The sequence below is a fragment of the Triturus cristatus genome, chromosome 1_1 (genome assembly GCF_964204655.1).
Source record: "Triturus cristatus chromosome 1_1, aTriCri1.1, whole genome shotgun sequence".
NCBI lineage: Eukaryota > Metazoa > Chordata > Amphibia > Caudata > Salamandridae > Triturus > Triturus cristatus.
In genome coordinates this window covers 248,684,383-248,708,435 of record NC_140579.1, presented here as the reverse complement: position 1 = coordinate 248,708,435, position 24,053 = coordinate 248,684,383, and the positions used below count along the sequence as shown (strand labels likewise).

Here is a 24,053-nt window from a genome sequence, read left to right as displayed (position 1 = left end):
GTTTAAACGTTGCTATGTGCTGTTTATTTTTTAGCACAAAACGCTTTCTGAATTAATGCTTTTTTATGTTGCTAGTGCTAGATAAATGCATACACATAAGGGTATTAGTGGGGTTAACACTGTTTAATCATTATGCTGTAGTAACATTGTTTTTGTCTCTTTTAATTAAGATGGTCTATTAAGGCCTATGTTGGCCCAAGAAAGATGGCTGAATTATGAGCCTGGCTGTGATTTATGATATGAAAACTGTGACGAGGGAGACCCCTGCTGGAAATGGTCCTGAAGCTAACTGACCATGGTCCTTGTTGAAAAACTTTCCATGAGGACAGTAGCAGTTTTTGGGAAGTCTCCAAGAGAAGTGAAAGTGTCCTTGGCAGCCTTGGGAAACAAAGGAGCCTTAGAGAGAAGCTCTGAACTGTGGCTCGATGGCCGAGGAGAAGCAGGATAATTGTGATACATGTTTTATTTTCTTGGTTCCTGTTCCGTAGTTTTCGTTATGTGTATTTTTCCTGAGCGGAGATTCTCAAATGTAGCAATGTTACATCCTTTCCTTCTCGCTCTGCTCAGCAAGTCCGGCGGACATTACAGCTTTTTCTATGTTCCCAATGTATCTTTCTATTGTTTAGAAACTATAAGATGTTAGCCTAGAGAGGGTTTTTTGCCACTTGCCATTTTGCCTTTGCCGCGTACCGAATCTGCGTTGCTGAGGATTGATGCTGACGGGACTTCGTCTTGAGAGACATTTACCGAGAGACTTGTCCTGACCCGTTCTGACATTTAGCTAGAATAGGTAACTATGAGAAATGATTTACTCTGATTGATTTCCTTTGACTAATTTTAGATAAAGCAATATAATTTTAAACATGGTGTTGGATATTCTTTCTTGTCAATTATTGGGTTTGCATTAATGATTATTGTTGTATATATTGTATAGGTTATGCTTAGGGACAGTCACAAAAACCCGGTCTTATCGACCTCGATATAGATGCAGGGTGTTAGGAGTGTTTTCTTTCCACGGGTTTATTGCTGGTAGAGTATTTGAGCGTATGTTAGTGAAATGGGCCCTAGCGTATGATGTATGCATGTGCGTGTAACTGTGAGATTACTCTATCCGTGGTAGTGGGAATATTGTACACACCCTGATCTCTATCACCTGCACTTTCTCTTGCAAGAGGGACCGTCTGTTCTGTGTCAGCCACCTGTGGGAGTGGTGGAAGGTGTGATGGGGTAAAAAGAAAGGGAAAGGGATAACCTCGCTGGAAAACTTGCTGTACTCACTTGTCCAAATTGACGGTTTGGCTCCCTGTGTAGTTCTTATTAACCTATATAGGATCTGCGCGTTTAGACAACATATACTGTAGGATTGGAGTCAGACTGATTCTAGACACTCCTTCCGAATGTTAGCCTGTATACCAGCTAGCTCACAGTGCCACTAGAAACTCCTCTTACCAAAGAAAGAATAGTTCTTGGCAACTATCGAACATGACAACCCTGTCCTATCAGGGATCGTAGAAACAGTACTACTTTTTGCTCAGTCACTAGTGTTTACTTCATCTCCAAAAGAAACACAGAATAAACTGTGGCAACATTTTCGATAAGCATTTATTGAACCAGCGTCATTCTAGAGTAAAATGGGTGTGTTGAAACAACCATCAGACAAACAGATGTGAATGATTATAGGCACTAACAGAGTAAAGGGATGGTAAATTTCTACCATTGTGCTAAAACAATGAATACAGGCAAGTATTTAAATTACATGACAGTAATAAATGCGTACTCCTACGATGCGTCCCTAACTAGATGTACCTAAATGTACCTAGCATGTGTGTGGGTGTAAGGCCAAGAATCCCTCTAGGATAAGGTCAACCCCATTATCTGAAGTGAAAGACTGTGGGACCCCGTCTTGGTCTCGAGGTGGACACCCTGCAAGGGATGTCAGACTGATGCGAGCTGGATTGTCTGCATGCAGGAGCCTCAGCATCTCGCATCAGTGTGTCGGCATGGAAGTCTGTTAAGAAGACGAACATTGGTAAGTTTCAAGACTTTTATTTCTTCTTTGGTTCATCCACCAACTCCAGCAGCTGGCCACTCCGTTCTCCAAGAAGTAACTGTCTCACACGAGACGCTACCATGGAGACAGAATGGTCAAGCTCACCAGAACACTTATATGATTACAACACACACACCCCTTACTAAAAACAAGGCAAGGAAAAGAAAGCAGAAGACGAAGAAGAAAAGATGGAATAATTGAAAGAAAATACATACACAAATCAAAACATGACAGCATAAGAATAGAGAAGTATTTCAATGGAGATCAATACATTTTGAAGTCTTCATAACGCTTAGGAGGACAACGAGACCTTGAAGAAAGACCACATGAAGAGAAACTAGAAGGATGGGTACACTTCGGCATATTAGGATCATGCAAAACATCTGGGCATGAAGGAAACAAAGACTTGTCGCCTCTGAATTTTACCAGGCGAGACATGCTCCACTTACCACCATTGTGAACAGTAACAACATTCTTAAACAGCAGTAATGACAAAAGGACCCATAAATTCATAGACCCCTTTCCTATGCCACTGTGGTCTCTTAATAAGTACCTATTCACCAACCCTCCATGACGTGGCTTTAGTAGACTTCTTAAAATTAAACCTCTCTTTGTATTTCTCATGGTAAGCCTTGATCCTCCTCCTTACCCAAAACGGAACCCTCAATGAGAGGTAACCAGCCAGGATTGAGTTTGGATAAGGCAACTCTCCCTCTCAATACTTGAAAAGGAGATCTCTGCAGGACTGCATTAAAGGCTGTGCGATGTGCCCACCAAGTATCTCTCAGGACACACTTGAGGGAAACTTTAGTTTCAATTGCTCTCTGTACACAAGCTTTTACCACCTCGCAAGTCTATTGGCTTGGGGTGCATAGAGTGCAGTTTTCTGATGGGTAATACCAAAGTCAGACAAATTTTTGCATCTCCTGTGAGACGAACTGTACCCCATTATCCGTAATGAGGAACCTTGGGATGCCCTCATTTGCAAACTCATCTTTGAGTAAGTCAATAACCACCCTGGTGCTGACAGAACTTGCACATCTGGTGGATACCCACTTTGAGGAGTAATCCACCAAAAGAATAACAAACTTTTCTGAAGGACCCAGTAACTCAAAAGGACCCATAAGGTCCAAACCAAGCTTGACCCAAGGCTTATGTGGGATCCCAACAGGAGATAGGGGAGCAGTATTGGTAACCTGAGACTTATAACTGGTGGCGCACTGATAACATTCCTTAACAACTTTCTCAACTTGACCATCCATCTTGGGCCACCAATACCTCTCACAGAGTCGTGCCTTAGTAAGATTCCTACCCAAGTGTCCTTCGTGAGCAAGGTTAATTAACTTAGGTCTTAGGATATCAGGGGGTATAACTCTCTCACCACGCATGAGTTGGTCCTGACAAAGGGTAAGCTCATTCCTAATGGACTAGAAAGGCAAAAGGTCAGAGTCAAGATTTTTGCTGACCGGCCAGCCTTTGATGAAAAATCCAGACACAATAGGAAGCAAGACATCTTCCAACACGTCCTGCTTCCACTCCAGTTCTTGGATGGCAGGCTCTCTGACCCAACCAACTCCAGTAGATTCACAGTCAGTAACATCACCGCAACCCTCAATTGGCTGTCTTGATAGGCAATCAGCTGCTTTATTTGCAGAACCAGGAAGATGCTGTACTTGAAAATTATATTCTTGTAAACCTTCGCTCCAGCGCTTTAGTCTGGGTGTAAGTCTTACTTTCTGCACACGAGGACACTTGAACCAAAGGGCGATGATCCGATCTTACCAAGAATGGAATGCCCCACAAATAAAACTTAAAATGTCTTACTGCCCATACTATGGCCAAAGCCTCCCTTTCAATGCACGAATATTGTTGTTCAGACTTCTTCAACGCTCTAGAAGCGAAAGCAACCACCTTCTCTTCGCCTCTATCGATCTGGGATAGTACCGCACCAAGGCCACAAACTAGCATCAGTTGTCAAAGTTTTATTTTTAGTGTCAAAATGGCCAAGAGTGGGCATCTTACCAATTGCCATTTTGATTGAGTTAAAAGCCACATTACATTCTGGTGACCAAACAGAATGTACTCCATTTCTCAAAAGGGCCCTGATAGGTTCAACGGTGGAGGCGAAACCTTGGATAAACTTCAAATAAAACTCAGCAAGGCCAAGAAAGGACCTTACTTGATCCTTATCATTTGGGACAGGGGCATCAACAATGCTTTTAGTGAGATCTAGTTTTGGACGGATGCCCTCCCCAGAGATGACCTGTCCCAGATTGGTGACAGAAGACACACCAATTTTACACTTCAGTCTATTCACAGTTAAACCCTTGGCAGAAAGTCTTTGTAGATTGATTCTCAAGACACTGTCTTGCTCCGAATCGTCCCTTCCATAAACCAAAATGTCATACTGAAAGAACATGAGGTTAGCAATGTCTCCCAAGATTATCTTCATGATGCGCTGAAAACAGGCAGCTGCCGAAGCTAACCCAAAAGGCATCCTAATGAAACGGAACGCCCCCAGAGGTGTCTCAAAAGACGTAAGGTGTTTAGACTCAGGATGGAGGAGTACTTGGTGATAAGCAGAGGATAAGTCCAATACACTGAACTTTTGCACCACCAAGCATGCTAATTGATTCAGATGTGTTAGGTTAGGGGTTGGCGATCCACTCATATCCACTTGTTAAGACCCCTCAAATCCACACACATCCTGATATTCTTCCCACCATCCTTAGGGGCCAAAACCACCAGGGCCAACCATTCAGAGGATTCAATTTCCTCGATAATACCCAAGGTTACCAGTCTGAGTTCATTCCTGAGAGGTTCAAGCATTACGTTAGGAACCTTGTGTACTACTGGTGACGCATTGTGCTTGAGCACTATAGGATGCTCAAAGTCTTTAAGAAGACCAAGGTTGTCAGAAAAAACTTGAGGAAACTCCTCGAAAAACTTGCTAGAGTTTGCAGAGTGATCTACTAACATGACCTGCTCTGATGGATAGTGAGCATTTGGATTGAGGATTATCCCCAATTCTCTCTGATGTCTCCACCCAAGAAGGTTGTCACCTCGTTTGGCAACATACATTTTTCCAATAGTGTCTCTTCCCTTGAAGTAAATTTTCATGATGGCATAGCCAATCACATCAATATAAGAACCACCATAACTGACTGGGTTAATGTCAGGTGCATAAAGTTGTAACCCAGGAAAGGTTTTGTCCCAGAGGTCATTGCCAATCATGGTAAAAGGAGATCCAGAGTCCGCCAGAACCACAAATAACTTGTCACCAATTACCACATCGCACTCTGGCATGCTGATGAGGTCTGCATCAACCATGCATCACCTCTCATACTCAACATGACGTTCTTTGGGGTGTCATTAATTGTCTCAACGTTCTCCACTATACTCCCAGACTTGCATATCCTAGCATAGTGACCTTTGATTCCACACTTGTGGCAAGTTGTGTTTCTCGCATAGCCGTTAGGATAGTTAGAGGAGTGGTTACTTCTCCCATATCTATAACATTTGATCTTGGAAAAGTCTGTGGAAAGTTTGATTTTGGCACCACGCATAACTTTAGAAACCTTCTCAACCGGGTCTTGAGGTGACTCCCTCTGAGTGAGTTCATGAATACTACTGGGAGTTGGGGTGTCGTCAGCAGTTGTCTTATGTGCTTTCATCTCCTTAACCCATCCAGAAGTGCTTTCCATCCCCTCAACAATGGCTAGGGCTTCCTTGAGAGAGGGGTTCTTGGATAAGAGTTTCTCTTGCACTCTAGAACTGTTGGTGCACCTAACCAGTTGATCACGTATCAACGAGTCAGTAAGGTCACCAAACTCGCAGGTGCGAGCAAGAGTCTTAAGAGAAGCTACGTAGTTCCCAACCTTCTCATTGGTTTCCTGGATTCTCATAAACTTGTGTCTCTCTAGGACATTATTAATGCGAGGTCCAAAATACTTCTCTAACATCTTTAAGGACATCTCAAAAATATCAGAAGGCTCCCCATCACCTTCACCGACAGGAATTACATCAGTGCTCTCATATATGTTGCGTCCTTCTATTCCAAGATTATGTAAAAAGATTGCTTGCTTCCTATGAGCCGAGAACTTTTCACCTCCAATGGCTACTAAGTACGAAACAAAGAGGAGTTTCCATCTCTTCCACGGCAGTAAAGGTGTCGTAAATTGGCTGCGACTAAATTAGCGTTAGCAGAATCCATCTGGTATTTAGAGGCTATCTTGTACATTTTGTGGAATCCATTTTGTATTTCTGGCAGCCATTTTGTTTACCCTTGTGCTCTGTTTAAAGGACTGGTTATACTTAGACTCTGCTACCCTGCACATGCGCAGGAATATCTAACTGTCCATGCATCTGTTTTTAGTCTGTAACTATCAGGTTGTTTCTACCAGAGTCAGCAACTGCTAGCTCCTCCTTTACTGTCGACTGTGCATTTCTGTATGACCATCTATGTATGTAACTCTTCTCATGTATGCTTGTACCACCCTCTTTCTGAGCCCCTGTGTGGGTATAAGACCCATGGTTCTTCTACTCTGTGTGCTACCTTCATTCAGCACCACAGGGTGCTGGGTGAATGTGGTTCCACCTCATGAGGTTTATTAAACTCTGTATTTTCTATTTCAGTTTCTGTGCCAACTTCTTTCTAATAAGTCTGAGGACTCTGTGCAGAGAAGGGCGAACCCCTTGCACTGGTAGGCCTAGCTGAGGCCTATTTTCCACAATTGGTGCCTCAACGTGGGACTCATTGGTGACTCGGATGCCCAAAGGATTGGTCGCGACGAAGGATTGGAATCACGCTCTGGACGTGATCACTGCCCAATAAGACCCGAGTCTTGGCATCCACGGCGGCTCTTCCTTTCTTTCTGATCTGCCCATCCATATGGCACCGGTCCTCGACTGAGATCTCTTCTGTTGATTCACCGTGCAGTGACCATTTGGTCGATTTTTAGAACTTGGCAGGATGAATCTGGACACCAAGTGATTGGTAAGTGTCCTTCTGCGGCGCTTGCTGTTGGTTTTGATGCCTGTGATTGGTAAGGTAGTTTAGTAACGCTTACTGTGGCTTTGAGATGGTATATTTGTGTTGGCCAACTTGGTTTGTTTTGACATATGTGACTTGCAATTCACATAGGCAGGTAAGGAGGAGAATTTTCTCTAACTGAATTGATTTGAACGGCACATCGTACTAAAGGTACCTTAAGTGCTACTTTGATTATAATATTGCATATTCTGCACTATTTTTGGCATGCCTGTCTTTAGCACACTTCAAAGGATGTGTTGCTTTTGGAATGGTACCTTGAGACTTGATGAAGCACAACCGCTCCCCCCCCCCCCCCCCCCGGAGGGGACGCCTAATAGGGATATGTATATTAAGTATGGTCTTTCTTCTATAATGTACAGCGCATTATGGAATAAATACACTTGCAAGGATCCTGAGCTGCGTTGGCCTATGTATGGGTCATTTGATTTTCAGAAAATTGAGTATGTGGAATAATGTATGTTTAAGCAAAAGACTAGGCAAGAGATGTTTGTGTACGAATGTGGGAGAAAAAGTACATGAATGAATGTGTTGCTTTCTTGGACGTACCATTTCTTGTGTATATAATTAGGCGGCTCCCCTAGAGGGGATACTTAACTAGGTTTAGGTATATAGAAGTTTTTCTTCTTTGGTGACTAATACCCCGAGGAACTAAAAATGTACATAAAAGGATCCTGGTCTGTGCACTTAGTAACATTCATAAGTGATGAGATGCAGAGCGTTTTTTCTGGTGTTCTGCCATCCAAATCTAGTGAATATGACTTGCAACTAGTATTTACAAATGGTTTGGTTTAAGTACAGTCTGTGGGCTGTCTTTTGTTTGTCTTAAGTGTTGATCTGTGGGTTAAATGTGTGTTTAAATGTTATGGTATGGTAAATTGTGTTTTGGATGTTGCTAGCACTGGAAAAAGCGTGTGATTGAATGACTGTGAATATGTGAAAGAATTCTGAGAAGTGAAATTGTTAAGGAGTAAATTTAATTTGGTCTCATCACCATCAATAAGTCGCAAAAGGAAATTGAGAGGGGTGTAGCTAGAGAAAGAGCAACCCCTGTGATTTGATGACACCCTTAATGTACAAAAGTATTAATGAAGAGTAATTAGGGACCGGTTAAAAGTTTAGCTTGAGAAAATTGTGGGTATTTCGAATTTGCAAATTGTTCCTATGCAGCTTTGTGTTCTTGGTGGTTCAATGAGCCAATGTGCTGGGTCCACAGGGTTGTAGGTTCTAATTTAAGCTGAACCTGCTAATATGAGAATTGAAAATACATTTATGACCCCTGAAAAGAAATTGTATATTAAAATACATTTTTCCATAGGGCAAATGATTGCAGTTTAGATGAAATTAGGAAGGCTTTTTGTCTTTGACAGCTTCAGGGCTGTGCGAGGCAGATTTTGACCTTGCAGCCTGTAAGGTGGGGGCTAGAAATAGGAGCGACTGAACCAGGAGGTGAAATCACTGCTTAGAAAGCTTCTCTGACATGAAAATGTGTAATGCTTGCAGCAGGAGAGCCTTGGGGAGAGGTGGGGGCCAGGAGCACTCGCTGTGGCCCGGTTCTGCGCTGAGGGGCTATTTTTAGCTTCTCCGATAAGACAGGGCAGCTGAGGAACGAAACTCAAGGAGCCTTCCTTGTCCCTATTTTGAGCAAGACCAGTTAGACTTTCCATAGAAAACTGTTTTTATTTTTTTTAAACTGTTGCATTAATCCTAGACAAAAAGTAAAATGATGCCCTTGCTTGAAATTAAGGGCTATATGCCTATATAAAAACGATTTTCCAATTGAGAATTAATTTTCTCAGTGGAAATTGTGGCGCAAAGCTAACATGGGATATTAGATAAGTAATCTTACCTTTAGAAAGTTAAAATTAAGATTTGTGTGTCAGAAGCGACAGTCAGTTCAGCTGACAATTGGTCATCATAAAGATGACCTACTGTCAGATGGGGGTGAGTAATGCAAGAAAATCAGTTATTGATTTTAAGCCTGACAAATTAAGCAGGCCAGAATATTCGACTCTGAGCTGTAGGTTCAGTAATTGCGTATCCCTGCTCATTTATATATGTTATTGTAATTTGTCTATGCTTTCTGTGCTTGGTAAACTGATGGCTTGGCATATGTATTTTTATTTTATATATGTTTTGTTTTTGTCGTATTGACAATTCTATTTTAATACTAGTACAAGTTCTCCTGTGAGGTAAGGAGATGGTCGTGATGACGCCTAGCTTTGCGTAGCAGTTGGCTGGTACTTGTTCAAAATTACTAAATTCCACAGACATGATATTATCATTATCATGCTGTCAAAATAGCAGACAACACGTTATCAGTGTATGTCTAATTGGTATTGGAGATGAATAAAACAAAAAAGGTTATGCAAGACTAAAATATGTGTACTGCCCTTCTCTTATAGACAGGCAGCCGTCGGTCATATGTTCCAGATTGGATATTATGGAACCATTATGATTTGTAGCCCCTGCAAAAAGGTGACCTGAATTTTTCTAAAATATCGCACTAGCTAATTCCTGTTCTGTTTCTTTGAAAGTGTATAAGTATGCCTTTGATCCCTTAAAGGAAATCAGGTTTCCTTTTTCATATTCTTTATATGGGGATAAAAGGCCTAAAAAAAAAAAAAAAACGAAATTGTGTGTTTTACAATAGATTAAATTCAGATACAAAATGTCAAGGCATTCATCCTTTTGTATAGGGTATTCAAAGGCATTCACATTATACAGAACGACAGTTGTGTTGGCTTGAAAGGTTGACTTGAAAGGCATGTGAATTCGACGCCTTTACGTGTCAAACAGCTGTGTCAGCAAGACTATTTCTATTTCGGACTCCGGCCACAGAGAACAGCTGAAGTCCAACACGGTGTAAAATGCGGCATTTCAGACTGCTGTTTTAAAAGTTAGAAATATAGTTTCATTATTTTTGATAAACAGAGGACAGATTGACAGTAGGGATTTCTTTTGTTAATGCATTTTTAAATAAGGATCAGAGTGGTTTTTGATGTTACATAATAAAAGTGGTGCAGACTTAAAATGATTATATTAAAAATGTTATCTAACATAGGTGCATTAAATTCGTTTTTTTACTATTCATAATGCCTGAATCATGATGCTGTGACCTCCTAGCATCCAAATTGAATTTAAGCCGTGCTATACAGCAATAGGGGGTCAATTACATGTGAAAATGTCACTTTATCCAGGCTACAAAAACTTATTTTTATGAAGGTATACATTATACATTTCTGATGCCGCATCTCTGGGATATGTAGAGGACATTCTGGGGATGACTATTATGCAAAAACATTGTAGGATATTCATTTTTAAGTGCCCTACACATCAAAGTCGAAATTGAGTGAACTTCATTATTTAAATGAGATTTCTCCAGTCAGAGCAGCTTTAAAACTGCCTTAGGCTCCAGTAAATGCACATATGTAAGTATAGACTTCATAGCTGACATCTATATTGCTCAAGCACTCAGCACACTGATTCTAAATATACCTATGTACAAAAACTGGCAGAAGTTATTAAGCTTACCTCTGAAATTGCTGGTAGACACACGATTAGAGTGGGTTTTGCTGTTTTGCCTTCGGTCTCTAGGGTCACTTTGACTTGGGAGCACCGCATGACAACCTTGCATACAAGATGGAACAGCTGCATAGGTTAAAGGCCGAACTCCTACATTTAGAAGCCTGGCACGGCTCGGCTTCACATGAGATTTGACATTTCGACATTTGAAAGACGAAATGGCAGGGGAAGAGAGGTTTTTGCTTACTTTTTTTGGCAAAAGCAAGTTTTTGTGTGCACTCAATGAACATAGTATATGTGACCTCTCTTTAAAAGACAATGGCTCTGCTATATATATATATATATATATATATATATATATATAACAAATGCTTTTAGGGCTGAATTCAGGAAGCAATGGGATTTAGTTTGAATTCATGCGGCCTCATTTTGCCCTAGTACATTTGCTAAAGGAATATGTTCTTTGGCTAGCTGAAATGTGCCATTTAGCTCCTCAGAGTTTGTTTATGCCCAGTGTTAGAAAACCCCGGGCAACCGGGTTAGCAGTCACCCGGTTTTTCCCAACACAAGGGGTAGCTTGGCTCGAGCGGTCGGGGGTCAGGCACCGTGTTAAGCGTACGTCACACCCTCACAATAACCATGCGTTCATCCGTTCCAAAAACGACTCTACACCGTAAAAATTTATGAAAGAATCTCTTTGTGTTTATCTTAATTTTTCTCTTAGTTGCAGGGTTATGACACAAATACAATACAAAAGGATTTTCTTCAGAAATAGCAGGTCAATTAAACAATAACACTGCAGGTGCAATAAATAGGATTAGGTCATAAATACACAAGGAATAAATAGAGGTGCGATAAATACATAGGGCAAATAAATACTGTCAGACAATAAATACAAGGCAGGAATAAATACGGTCAGACAATAAATAAAACACCTTCAATAAATAATATAAGCAATCAAACAATTGCAAATCAGATCACATTTATGAGGTAGATTGATTTTACCATGCCCAAGTACAGCTTATGGTCACTGGGGTGGCCTGGGGATGTCCCACCTAGAGTGGTCAAGGCTGGGGCCTAAGCTGAGGTAGAATGAGGGAAACCTAAGGTTCTGACTCTTCCAACTACACAGTCCCTCACACAGGTCCCTGCACCAGTCTCAGTTCACCCCCTAGCACTCTCAGGTTGCTCCTAACACCCCTCTAGCCCCAAGAATGGTCTTTTAGGGCTCCACAGGGCCTCAGATGCCCTTTCTACCACTTACTGCCCTTTTCACGAAGATCGGCTCCGCTCGGCGCCGGGTCGACGTCGCTGGGCGGCTCCGGTTCGATGTCGCGTCGATCTGTTCCACTTGACGCCGTGTCGATGCCGTGAGGCGGCTCCGGATTGATGTCGCTGGCCGGCCTCGGTTCAATGTTGCGTCGATCTGCTTTACCTGACGCCGGGTCGATGCCGTGAGGCGGCTCCGGATTGATGTCGCTGGGCGGCCTCGGCTCGATGTCGTGTTCCGGCGTCACAGGGTCACGGTTCCCCCGCTTCCGGGCGACTCCGGAGTGCGACCTCCACTCCCGACCTCCGTTGGCTACACTTCGGGTTCCGGCGACTCCGGAGTGCGACCTCCACTCCCGACCTCCTGCGCGCTTTACTTCAGCTCCCGGCGACTCCGGAGGGCGGACTTCACTCCCCCGTCGACGCCTCACCTCGACCTCAGGTGACTTCTACTCGATCTCCGGTGTCTCTCCACGACCTCCGTCGGTGCCCTCACTCGACCTCTAGCGGCTCCGGGTACGACGTCTGCCTTCTGTCAGCGCCGCTTCTCCACCTTGGGCTCCAGGTCTCCAGGCTACTCGACGTCGGGTCTCCAGGAGGATTCCACCAAACAGGTCAGGGACTTGCTGTTCTTCTCCTTTAAGGCCTGTTCCGGCTGTTCAGGTCCTTAAGATGATTTTCTGGTCTTTATCCCACACAGGGCTTTAGGTTGGGCTTGGTCAGTAGGGACTAGTATCAAGGGTGGGTTTCTGGACCCCACTCCAGGCACAAGATTCCACCCCTGCTGCCTTACTCCTTCCTCCTTCTGTTTCTCTGTCCTCTCTCCTCTCCAGTCAGGTGCCAACTGCCTACTCCAACTGCCAACTCTGAGCTGGCTTCCCAACATTCTAAACCTGCCTCACACTGTCACAGGGTTCTAGAATGTTCTGGAAGGTACTAGTAGGTTCCAGCTATGTCTCAGGTGACAATGGGTGGCCACCATTTTGTGTTTCAGGCCCTCAGACAGAAGTTCCAGGGGTAGGGAAAATGGCTCCCTGACCCTGCATCAACACTAAAAAGTCTGGTGGTTCCCAAAAAGGAAAAATACTAACAGGGTTTGAGGCAAAAGTGGGACAAAATAAATAATGACGAGGAGGGACCACCCAAAGGGCTGACAGGTCTAACACGCGTCCCCCCCAGCTGAAAGTGGGGAGAGCTACCCAACCCCTTGGGAGTTCTCATCACTAAGGCGGAAATACCTTGAGAGACCGTCTGCATTGGCGTGGTCCACTCCAGGCCGATGTTCCACCTGAAAGTCCATTCCCTGTAGGGAGATAGACCACCTTCGCAACTTGGGATTCTCCCCCTTCATCTGCATCAGCCAACGAAGGGGTCTGTGGTCGGTCTGAACTAGGAAGTGCGTGCCAAACAGGTATGGCCGCAGCTTCTTCAGAGCCCATACCACTGCAAAGGCTTCACGCTCTATTGCACTCCACTTCTGTTCCCTGGGAAGTAGTCTCCGGGATAGGAAGACCACGGGTTGATCCAGACCCTCTTCATTGAGTTGCGATAACACTGCCCCAATGCCATGTTCCGATGCATCCGTCTGGACAATGAACTCCTTGGAAAAGTCTGGGGCCCGTAGGACCGGGGCCTCGCACATGGCTTGCTTCAGTTTTACAAAGGCCTGCTGACAAGCCTCCATCCAGACTACCCGTCGAGGTTGTTTCTTGGACGTAAGCTCCGTGAGGGGGGCCACAATGGTACCGTATCCCTTCACGAAGCGGCGGTAATATCCGGTGAGGCCCAGAAAAGCTCGGACCTCAGTCTGAGTCTTGGGGGGTTCCCAGGCCATGATGGCCTCGATCTTCGCCTGGAGGGGTTGCACCGCTCCCCTACCCACCAAGTGTCCAAGGTACACTACCGACCCCTGCCCGATCTGGCCCTTGCTGGCCTTGATCGTTAAACCAGCTTGTCTCAGGGCCTGGAGAACAGCTTGCAGGTGACGCAAGTGATCCTCCCAGCTGTTACTGAAGACGGCTATGTCATCCAGATAAGCAGCAGAGAAACTCTCCATTCCAGTGAGGATCTGGTTCACCAGACGCTGAAACGTGGCAGGTGCGTTCTTGAGCCCAAAGGGCATCACACAGAACTGGTAGTGGCCTTTGGGCGTGGAGAAGGCTGACCTTTCCCTAGCTCCGTCAGTCAGAGAGATCTGCCAGTACCCAGAAGTAAGGTCAAAGGTACTTAGATATTGGGCAGCTCCCAGCCGGTCAATCAATTCATCCGCCCTTGGGATCGGATGAGCATCAGTCTTGGTTACTGAGTTCAGTCCCCGGTAGTCCACACAGAACCTCAGTTCCGGTTGGGCACCCGGTGGTGCGGCTTTTGGTACTAGCACCACCGGACTGGACCAGGGGCTGCTGGAAGGTTCGATCACTCCTAGCTCCAGCATCTTAGTGACTTCACTGTGAATGCTGGCCTTCACCTTGTCTGACATCCGGTAGATCTTGGACTTCACAGGTGGGCTGTCTCCTGTGTCCACATCATGGACGCACAGGTGAGTCCTACCCGGAACAAGGGAGAACAACGAAGAGTACTGTCCCAGGACCTGGCGGCAGTCCTCCTGCTGTTCAGGAGTTAGAGATGGGGAGAGAATCACTCCCTCCACCGACCCATCCTTCTCTTGAGACGCAAACAAATCGGGGAGAGGCTCGCTTTCCACGTCCTCTGCTCCGTCAGTCACCATCATCAAAATGACTTTGGGCCTCTCGTGGTGGGGTTTGAGGCGGTTGGCATGCAGCACCCGTAGGGGCTGACGAGGGGTCTTAAGATCCACCAAGTAGGTAGCCTTACCCTTCTTCTCCAATACCTCAAAGGGTCCTGACCAGCGATCCTGGAGGGCGCTAAGCTCTCCTGGTTCGATCACCCACACCTTCTGGCCAGGCTCCAATTCCACCGGGTGAGCGTTGTGGTCATACCACGCCTTCATTACTGCTTGGCTGGCCTCCAAGTTGTCAGAAGCTTGCTTCCACAACTTAGCCATTTGGCTTCGGAAGGCCAGCATGTAGCTCACCACGTCCTGGGGAAGCTTTCTGGGAGTTCTTTCCCATCCGTCTCTCACCAGGCTGAGAGGTCCACGCACAGGGTGCCCATACAAAAGCTCGAAGGGGCTGAAGCCCACTCCCTTCTGTGGCACTTCCCTGTAGGAAAACAATAGACAGGGTAGGAGGACGTCCCATTTCCTCCGCAGGCTTTCAGGCAGACTTCTAATCATGCCTTTCAAGGTTTTGTTAAACCTCTCCACCAGACCATTGGTCTGGGGGTGGTAAGGAGTTGTGAACCGGTAGGTCACTCCACACTCCTTCCACATGACCCGCATGTATGCTGACATGAAGTTGGTCCCCCTGTTGGACACAACTTCCTTGGGAAAACCCACTCGGGTAAAGATTCCCATCAGGGCCCTAGCCACAACAGGTGCTGTAATGGTCCTTAGAGGTATAGCCTCTGGGTACCGTGTGGCATGATCCACCAGAACCAGGATAAACCTGTGACCAGCTGTAGTAGGCGGATCTAATGGACCCACAATGTCGATGCCCACCCTTTCAAAAGGGGTGCTAACGACAGGAAGTGGTTCCAGGGGAGCTTTCAGCTTCACCCCTGTTTTCCCACTGGCTTGGCAAGACACACATGTCCGGCAGTAGGTGTCGGACGACACTTTCATTTGAGGCCAATAAAAGTGTGGGACAAGACGGGCGAAGGTCTTGTCTTGCCCCAGGTGTCCTGCTAAGGGGATCTCGTGAGCCAATTCCAGTAGGAAGGCTCGGTAACGTTGAGGGACTACTAAGGCTCGTGACGATCCATGTAGGGGTGCCTTGGGTTCACTGTAGAGGAGGCCATCCTCCCAGTAAAGGTTGTAGTTCCCCTCAACGTTCCCTGCTGCCTGGGCTTCGTCCTGTCGCCTCAGTCCCTCAAGGGTAGGGCACTCCCTCTGGCCCTTGCAGAATTCCTCCCTGGTCGGTCCTCCCTCCACGTGCCATTCGGCCGGGATGGGTAGGTCCTCCAGTTTGGTAACATCCCCCACCGCGGACTCCTGGTCCACCACCTCCGGTGGCCTATCCGTCACACGGGGCGCGGATGCCGAGGCAGGCTCCTCCTGTCCTCGGTTCTTCCCTTGGTCGGCAGCCGGCTGTGCCTTTGTTCCAGGCTCCAGTCGAAACAAACTCCCTCTCCGGGTAGTCGCGGACCCTGTGCTAACACAGGCCCAGTCAGGTGTACCCAGCATCTCAGCATGAGTCCGGTATTCCACCTCCTTCCAAGCATTGTGCTCCATGTCATTCCCCAGTAGACAATCGACCGGCACGGCAGGGCTTACGGCAACTCGAAGTGAACCTGCAACCCTCTCCCATTCAAAGGGAACCTCGGCCACCGGATAGTGGCCGGTTCTGCCGTCAGCCATCGCGGCTGGGTGGAGTACATCGGGAATTACCTGCTCTGGAGACACCAGTTGGCTACGTACCATAGTCATACTGGCTCCTGTGTCTCTCAGAGCCTCCCCTCTTTGGCCGTTGATGGTGACCCACTGCCCATACTTTATGGTATTTGCGGGCACCTGGATCTTAGGAACCATCTCCCGTTCTCCCAGGGACACTAAAGTGACACCCGCCCACTCCCTTCCCTTAGTTAAGGGCATCTCCTCCCCGAGCACTACACTAGCTACTCCGGGGGCCTTTCCTCCAATGGGAGGGGGTGGTCTTTTCGGGCACTTCGCATCTCCCTTATAGTGTCCGACGCCACCGCACTCGAAGCAATGGACAACCCTTGGCTGCTGACTCTGGCCAGGATTAGGGTTTCTGGGTGGGTTAGCCCTAGGGGTGAATCCTGTTCCCTTTCCTTGGAAGTTATTTTGGGGGCCTTTAGAGAACTCCTTTTTCTTTTCCCCTCCCTCTTTCTTCTGGGGGGCGCCCTGTCCGGCCTTTTGAGTATCCCCTCCAGTCCCCCTTGTGGACACCCGGGTACTAGCCCAAATGTCCGCCTCCTCAGCAAGCTTCCGGGGATTGGTCAGCTTGCTATCCACCAGGTGTTGACGCAGTTCAGGGAAACATTTTTCGAGCAGGTGTTCCTTCAACATTAAATCAAACAACCCTTCGTAGTCCCTCACCTCACTGCCCTGAATCCAACCCTCTAATGCCTTCTTTGCATAGTCCAGGAAATCCACCCAATTCTGTGTGCCCAGTTTGTGGCTACCCCGGAACTTCTGTCTGTACTTCTCGGGTGTTAGTCCAAACTTTCTTATGAGCGCCACTTTCATGGTGGGGTAGTGGGTCTGCTCATCCTGCTCTAGGGCCAATAATGCATCCCTACCAGCTGGAGGCATGTATTTGTACAATCCCCCTCCCCAGTACTTCTCTGGCACCCCATGGGCCCTTAAAGAGACCTCATAGGCCGCTAGCCACTTGGCAATATCATCCCCTGCACTATAGCTAGCTACTATGTCTTTTGGCAGATAGGGTTTGGGTTCCCTGGTGATTTCTTTGTCTTTGCTGCCACCATTAGGAACAGTGTGTGCCCCGACTTGTAGGATCTGGAGATCTATTTCCCTCAGCCTCAACTCGTGAGCCATCCTCTGTCCCTCCTTCTCTTTCTCCAGCTCCGCCAACTTCCATGTGAGCTGTCTTTTCTCCCTCCGGTCAGTTAATTCTACTTCTGATAAGCCACCGCTAGAGACAGTGCTGCCCTTCCTGGAAAGTGTTCTGGGCCCCGCTAACAGGTTCCCCACCTCAGGTTGGTACAACCCAGCCCCCTCGCTATCAGGCTCTCCATCCCTGTCCTCCTGCTCAGCCTTACTCTCCCGTCGTGCCTCCCCCCAAGCCCTCAAGCTGGTCTGGAGTTCAGCCTTCTTGGCACCTGGGGGACAATACACCCCCTCTCACTGACAAAACTCTCTGAGTTGGGCCACAGTGTAAGTTTCCAAATCTTCCAACACAAACTCCATTTTGCCCACTCAGAATAGAAGACAGGTGTTTACAGAAGCTATGCAGGGGGGTACATTTTGTAATACCTCCTCCCACCACCAGAGTAAATTTGGAAAAAACAAAACTCAGAATTAGGAAGTCCGTTTTGAGAAAACTCCCGGTGTAGGTCTATGGACTACCCACAGTTATTGTCGAGTGGACGCAAGCACAGCTCAATCCCACCGCTGAACACCAATTATGTTAGAAAACCCCGGGCAACCGGGTTAGCAGTCACCCGGTTTTTCCCAACACAAGGGGTAGCTTGGCTCGAGCGGTCGGGGGTCAGGCACCGTGTTAAGCGTACGTCACACCCTCACAATAACCATGCGTTCATCCGTTCCAAAAACGACTCTACACCGTAAAAATTTATGAAAGAATCTCTTTGTGTTTATCTTAATTTTTCTCTTAGTTGCAGGGTTATGACACAAATACAATACAAAAGGATTTTCTTCAGAAATAGCAGGTCAGTTAAACAATAACACTTTGCAGGTGCAATAAATAGGATTAGGTCATAAATACACAAGGAATAAATAGAGGTGCGATAAATACATAGGGCAAATAATTACTGTCAGACAATAAATACAAGGCAGTAATAAATACGGTCAGACAATAAATAAAACACCTTCAATAAATAATATAAGCAATCAAACAATTGCAAATCAGATCACATTTATGAGGTAGATTGATTTTACCATGCCCAAGTACAGCTTATGGTCACTGGGATGGCCTGGGGATGTCCCACCTAGAGTGGTCAAGGCTGGGGCCTAAGCTGAGGTAGAATGAGGGAAACCTAAGGTTCTGACTCTTCCAACTACACAGTCCCTCACACAGGTCCCTGCACCAGTCTCAGTTCACCCCCTAGCACTCTCAGGTTGCTCCTAACACCCCTCTAGCCCCAAGAATGGTCTTTTGGGGCTCCACAGGGCCTCAGATGCCCTTTCTACCACTTACTGCCCTTTTCACGAAGATCGGCTCCGCTCGGCGCCGTGTCGACGTCGCTGGGCGGCTCCGGTTCGATGTCGCGTCGATCTGTTCCACTTGACGCCGTGTCGATGCCGTGAGGCGGCTCCGGATTGATGTCGCTGGCCGGCCTCGGTTCGATGTTGCGCCGATCTGCTTTACCTGACGCCGGGTCGATGCCGTGAGGCGGCTCCGGATTGATGTCGCTGGGCGGCCTCGGCTCGATGTCGTGTTCCAGCGTCACAGGGTCACGGTTCCCCCGCTTCCGGGCGACTCCGGAGTGCGACCTCCACTCCCGACCTCCGTCGGCTCCACTTCGGTCGGGTTCCGGCGACTCCGGAGTGCGATCTCCACTCCCGACCTCCTGCGCGCTTCGCCTCGACCTCCGGCGACTCCGGAGTGCGACCTCCACTCCCGACCTCCTGCGCGCTTTACTTCAGCTTCCGGCAACTCCGGAGGGCGGACTTCACTCCCCCGTCGACGCCTCACCTCGACCTCAGGTGACTTCTACTCGACCTCCGGTGTCTCTCCACGACCTCCGTCGGCGCCCTCACTCGACCTCTAGCGGCTCCGGGTACGACGTCTGCCTTCTGTCAGCGCCGCTTCTCCACCTCGGGCTCCAGGTCTCCAGGCTACTCGACGTCGGGTCTCCAGGAGGATTCCACCAAACAGGTCAGGAACTTGCTGTTCTTCTCCTTTAAGGCCTGTTCCGGCTGTTCAGGTCCTTAAGATGATTTTCTGGTCTTTATCCCACACAGGGCTTTAGGCTGGGCTTGGTCAGTAGGGACTAGTATCAAGGGTGGGTTTCTGGACCCCACTCCAGGCACAAGTTTCCACCCCTGCTGCCTTACTCCTTCCTCCTTCTGTTTCTCTGTCCTCTCTCCTCTCCAGTCAGGTGCCAACTGCCTACTCCAACTGCCAACTCTGAGCTGGCTTCCCAACATTCTAAACCTGCCTCACACTGTCACAGGGTTCTAGAATGTTCTGGAAGGTACTAGTAGGTTCCAGCTATGTCTCAGGTGACAATGGGTGGCCACCATTTTGTGTTTCAGGCCCTCAGACAGAAGTTCCAGGGGTAGGGAAAATGGCTCCCTGACCCTGCATCAACACTAAAAAGTCTGGTGGTTCCCAAAAAGGAAAAATACTAACAGGGTTTGAGGCAAAAGTGGGACAAAATAAATAATGACGAGGAGGGACCACCCAAAGGGCTGACAGGTCTAACACCCAGTTGCTACAAATTGGGGTTGATAGTGTTGACAGAATGAAACCTGGTACAGGTTTCTTACTGTCAAAACTGGGGAGAGGAGGCTAGCTCCTCTACAAATTAAGGGTAGGCAAATTTATGTGTTCTCTCTCTTTTTCTTAATTTCTCATGAGACATTTAATTGGCTATTCAGTAATACTGTTTTAAACATTATTGGCATTAATAAAATGAATAAATATATGTTGCTATGTTACTACCCATCCTCTCTGATGGAATTATGAGAGGATGAGTAGTCTAGATTGCTGCTTCCTTATTTGATCTTTAAGGGGAACTAGCTGTGGGTAGTTTTTGTTTGAACATTCTCAGGTGATAACACCACTATTGTTTGTTATTCTCATGCTATATACAGTTTTGCAAGGGCATTGCTAGTTTTTATTAGCTAGTCTGTGTAAATAAACTGATAGTCCTTACTAGAACTGATGTTGCATAGTTTGGATTGTGAAAAGTAGAATGCAGGCGAACGTGTACCCAATATGTTGAAGTTTTTAGTTCTTTATGTAATAGGAATCCTTGTTAAATTAGCAGTGTTAGATTTTCCTGTTGCTCCTATAACATGAGAGCATGGTCCTGAGTATACAATGTAGGTGCTTTTATTAAGAAAAATCATTTTAGAAGTGTCTGCAGTCCTGTACAAGTAATGCTAAGTTTATGAGTATAACATTTCCTTTTTCTTGAGGGTCTTTAGAAATGAACACAGACTTCCTTGACTGCTTGGGATTGGGTGACGTATTACTCTTGTCAGTTCACTAAAGAGTTCCTTTTATACTTGCCAATAGGTTCAGGCTGTTGTTTTATTTACTTTCACATATATGAAAGTGGTTCTAGGGTGCCTTGTTAATATATGGGGCGTCCCTACACTAGGAAGTATTCTGAGACTATCCTCTCTGTTAGATTATTTCTGTGCCTTGTCTAAAGACCTTTTGTTCTGTCCACCAATAGATATTTGCTGCTTTACAACCATTGCCAGAGGGGCGCGGTCATCAGATCCAGCTTGAGGAGTCAACACCAGTCCAGCTTGAAGTCAAAGTGAAGGTAACCAGCACAGGCATTGCTGGCAACCAGGACCTCAGTGAAGGTAGAAGGCCGGAAGCATTGAGATGAGTGTACCCCTGCTACTATCTTGGGCGAAAGACGGGGTCACAAATCAGAAAGGAGAAATCATGGATCAAGCTTTTGATGCCCAGCCGAGAGTCACAGACCGACAAGGAAGGCGAGAGTTTTTGCTTGAGGTAACCCCCTTTGAAACAAGGGTTGCTTCAGAGATCCTAGCATCAGTCCTCTGAATCCTGGTCCTAAAGTGGCTGTAAAGTTTTCACCTTTGTTGGCCAAGAGATGTGGCCCCAACGAAAGAGCAGTGTGCCAGCAGAGCAATACAGGAGTTAGGGAAGGACTTGAGTTCAGGGTACAGGTGCTGTGTCTCTGGTGCCTGTTAGATTGAAATGAAGAAAACTGGTGCACTGCCTGAGACACTGGACAGGATCGCTGAGCACATTTGGCCTGGTGGGTGATTGCCCTATTCTGAAAGAAGAAACTTTTCCCTTGAAACTAGGCCATGATTCCTGAGTTGCGAGTTGTGCAGCTCCACCGTGGGAACAACAAGAGCCTGCCTGTGAGGCTCAAACGGACACAGGGAGAAGACTCCCCTCTGTTTGGTTGTACAGCGGCTTTAATTTCCCAAGGACTTCTTTTTCTTTTTTTTTTTTGTTGGGAATGTACCCCATTGATCGTCCCATTTTTGAGGAGGAGCAACCCTTTGCAGTTCTTCGTCCTAATTCTCATGGTCCTGTGTAGTTCTTTTGGTCCTCTGGATCCAGGATCATTTTTGTAAATAATATGTCTGACTGCTTTAATGTTTGTATTGGGTATAATGATAGATACTCTAGCCCTCATAAAGGAAACACTGGAAAAGTCTAGCGAAAGTTTTTGAAGTTAAAATTGATCGTAACTGAAATGCATAGGAGCCTTGAAAATGTTTTTACTGGATGGTTCTAGGATTTCCTTAGGACTAGAAAGCTAATAATTCTGTTTCTGATAATAGTAATTACTCTCTCCTGCTATCTGTATGACCCAATTCTCTGTTCCCTTTGTACTTCTGTTTATACCTCATACATACCCGCTTAACAATATTTAGAATGAGAAATGCCCACCTAGCAATGAACTAGGATATTTATGAAAAAAAAAATTTTTTAATTAAAAATTAATGTGCATATTTTTCATTTTCCTACTGGATTATGGGAGATGTCTTCAGCTAACGCTAAAAGGGTCATCTGTCGTAAATTGGCTGTGACTAAATTAGCGTTAGCCTCTAAATACCAGATGGATTCTGCTATCTTGTACATTTTGTGGAATCCATTTTGTATTTCTGGCAGCCATTTTGTTTACCCTTGTGCTCTGTTTAAAGGACTGGTTATACTTGGACTCTGCTACCCTGCACATGCGCAGGAATATCTAACTGTCCATGCATCTGTTTTTAGTCTGTAACTATCAGGTTGTTTCTACCAGAGTCAGCAACTGCTAGCTCCTCCTTTTCTGTCGACTGTGCATTTCTGTATGACCATCTATGTATGTAACTCTTCTCATGTATGCTTGTACCGCGCTTTTTCTGAGCCCCTGTGTGGGTATAAAAGACCCATGGTTCTTCTACTCTGTGTGCTACCTTCGTTCAGCACCACAGGGTGCTGGGTGAATGTGGTTCCACCTCATGAGGTTTATTAAACTCTGTATTTTCTATTTCAGTTTCTGTGCCAACTTCTTTCTAATAGTCTGAGGACTCTGTGCAGAGAAGGGCGAACCCCTTGCACTGGTAGGCCTAGCTGAGGCCTATTTTCCACAATGGTTCACCCTTTTCACAGAGAAATGGAGGAGGCTGGTTCATAGTAGTGGAAGCATAATGATAGTGTTTAAGTCAATATGGATAACAACAAGGTTGATACAGGAAAAAAACAAAATAAGTATCTTTCCAAAAGGCAAAAATAGTGCAGAAGAAAGAGTCACTTGGAGTGTAAAGACCTGTAAATGCTTATAAAATCCTTGGAAATGCAAAGCGTTTGTATTCAGATCGTAAATGGCATAAAAAAAATAAGAGGAAAGAGTCTCATGAAACACAGTACCTGTATGTTGTTATGAAATGCAGGGCCTTAATAATCGGATATTACACAAAGCCGTCTTCACGCTGTTCTGTGAAGCGTGTGCTCCGTGCAGTGGTTGCCATGGGGATTTGATACAATGTCAGAAATCAAAATGGTGGCATGCAATGCAGTAGCGTAACGTGCGTGATGATGCGGCTCGTGACGCTATGGAGGCGGTGACGTCAACGTGTGCAGAGTAGCGTCACGAGCAGCATCGCGAGCGTCCAGAGCTGTTGAAATGGGGCAAAAACTAAGAAAAAATTATAAATTACGGCTCCAAGCACATAGAGATGGGAGGAGCAGCAACAGGCTCAGCAGATCCTCAGGAGCATGGGAAAGGTGCATAGCACTAGTCTATCCACATCAATCGTTCTCAGAACAGCAGGCAAATCCGTGGGTAGACAAAAAAGGGGAGGAGTTGGTGGCAACTTGTCCCCTGGCAAGCGTAACTCGTCGCTAGTGTTAAGAAGACGAACACTGGTAAGTTTCAAGACTTTTATTTCTTCTTTGGTTCAGCCACCAACTCCAGCAGCTGGCCACTCCGTTCTCCAAACAGTAACTGTCTCACACGAGACGCTACCATGGAGACAGAATGGTCAAGCTCACCAGAACACTTATATGATTACAACAAACTCCTTTTCTCCTCTGACTATCTCAGCAAGAGATGATGTATATATACCCAAAGGGGTACCCCCTGGGGATATACCTTGCTGTGTCATGTCGGATTGGGATGGCGGAAGGAATGACCCTTATGCATAGCTATTATGCAGGAGATGGTAGGCCTGCTGTCCTGCTGTGAGTCCAAGAATCCTCA

General features: G+C 46.2%; 1 long non-coding RNA gene across 1 annotated transcript in view; it reads left to right on the top strand.

Moving 5' to 3' along the window:
- Positions 1-22,841, top strand: part of LOC146870087 (uncharacterized) — a 40,760-nt gene extending 17,919 nt beyond the window's left edge. The window contains exon 3 of the long non-coding RNA XR_014969087.1: positions 21,051-22,841. This is a non-coding gene — a long non-coding RNA (uncharacterized LOC146870087). The remainder of the gene's footprint in view (positions 1-21,050) is intronic.
- The last annotated feature ends 1,212 nt before the right edge of the window (positions 22,842-24,053 follow it).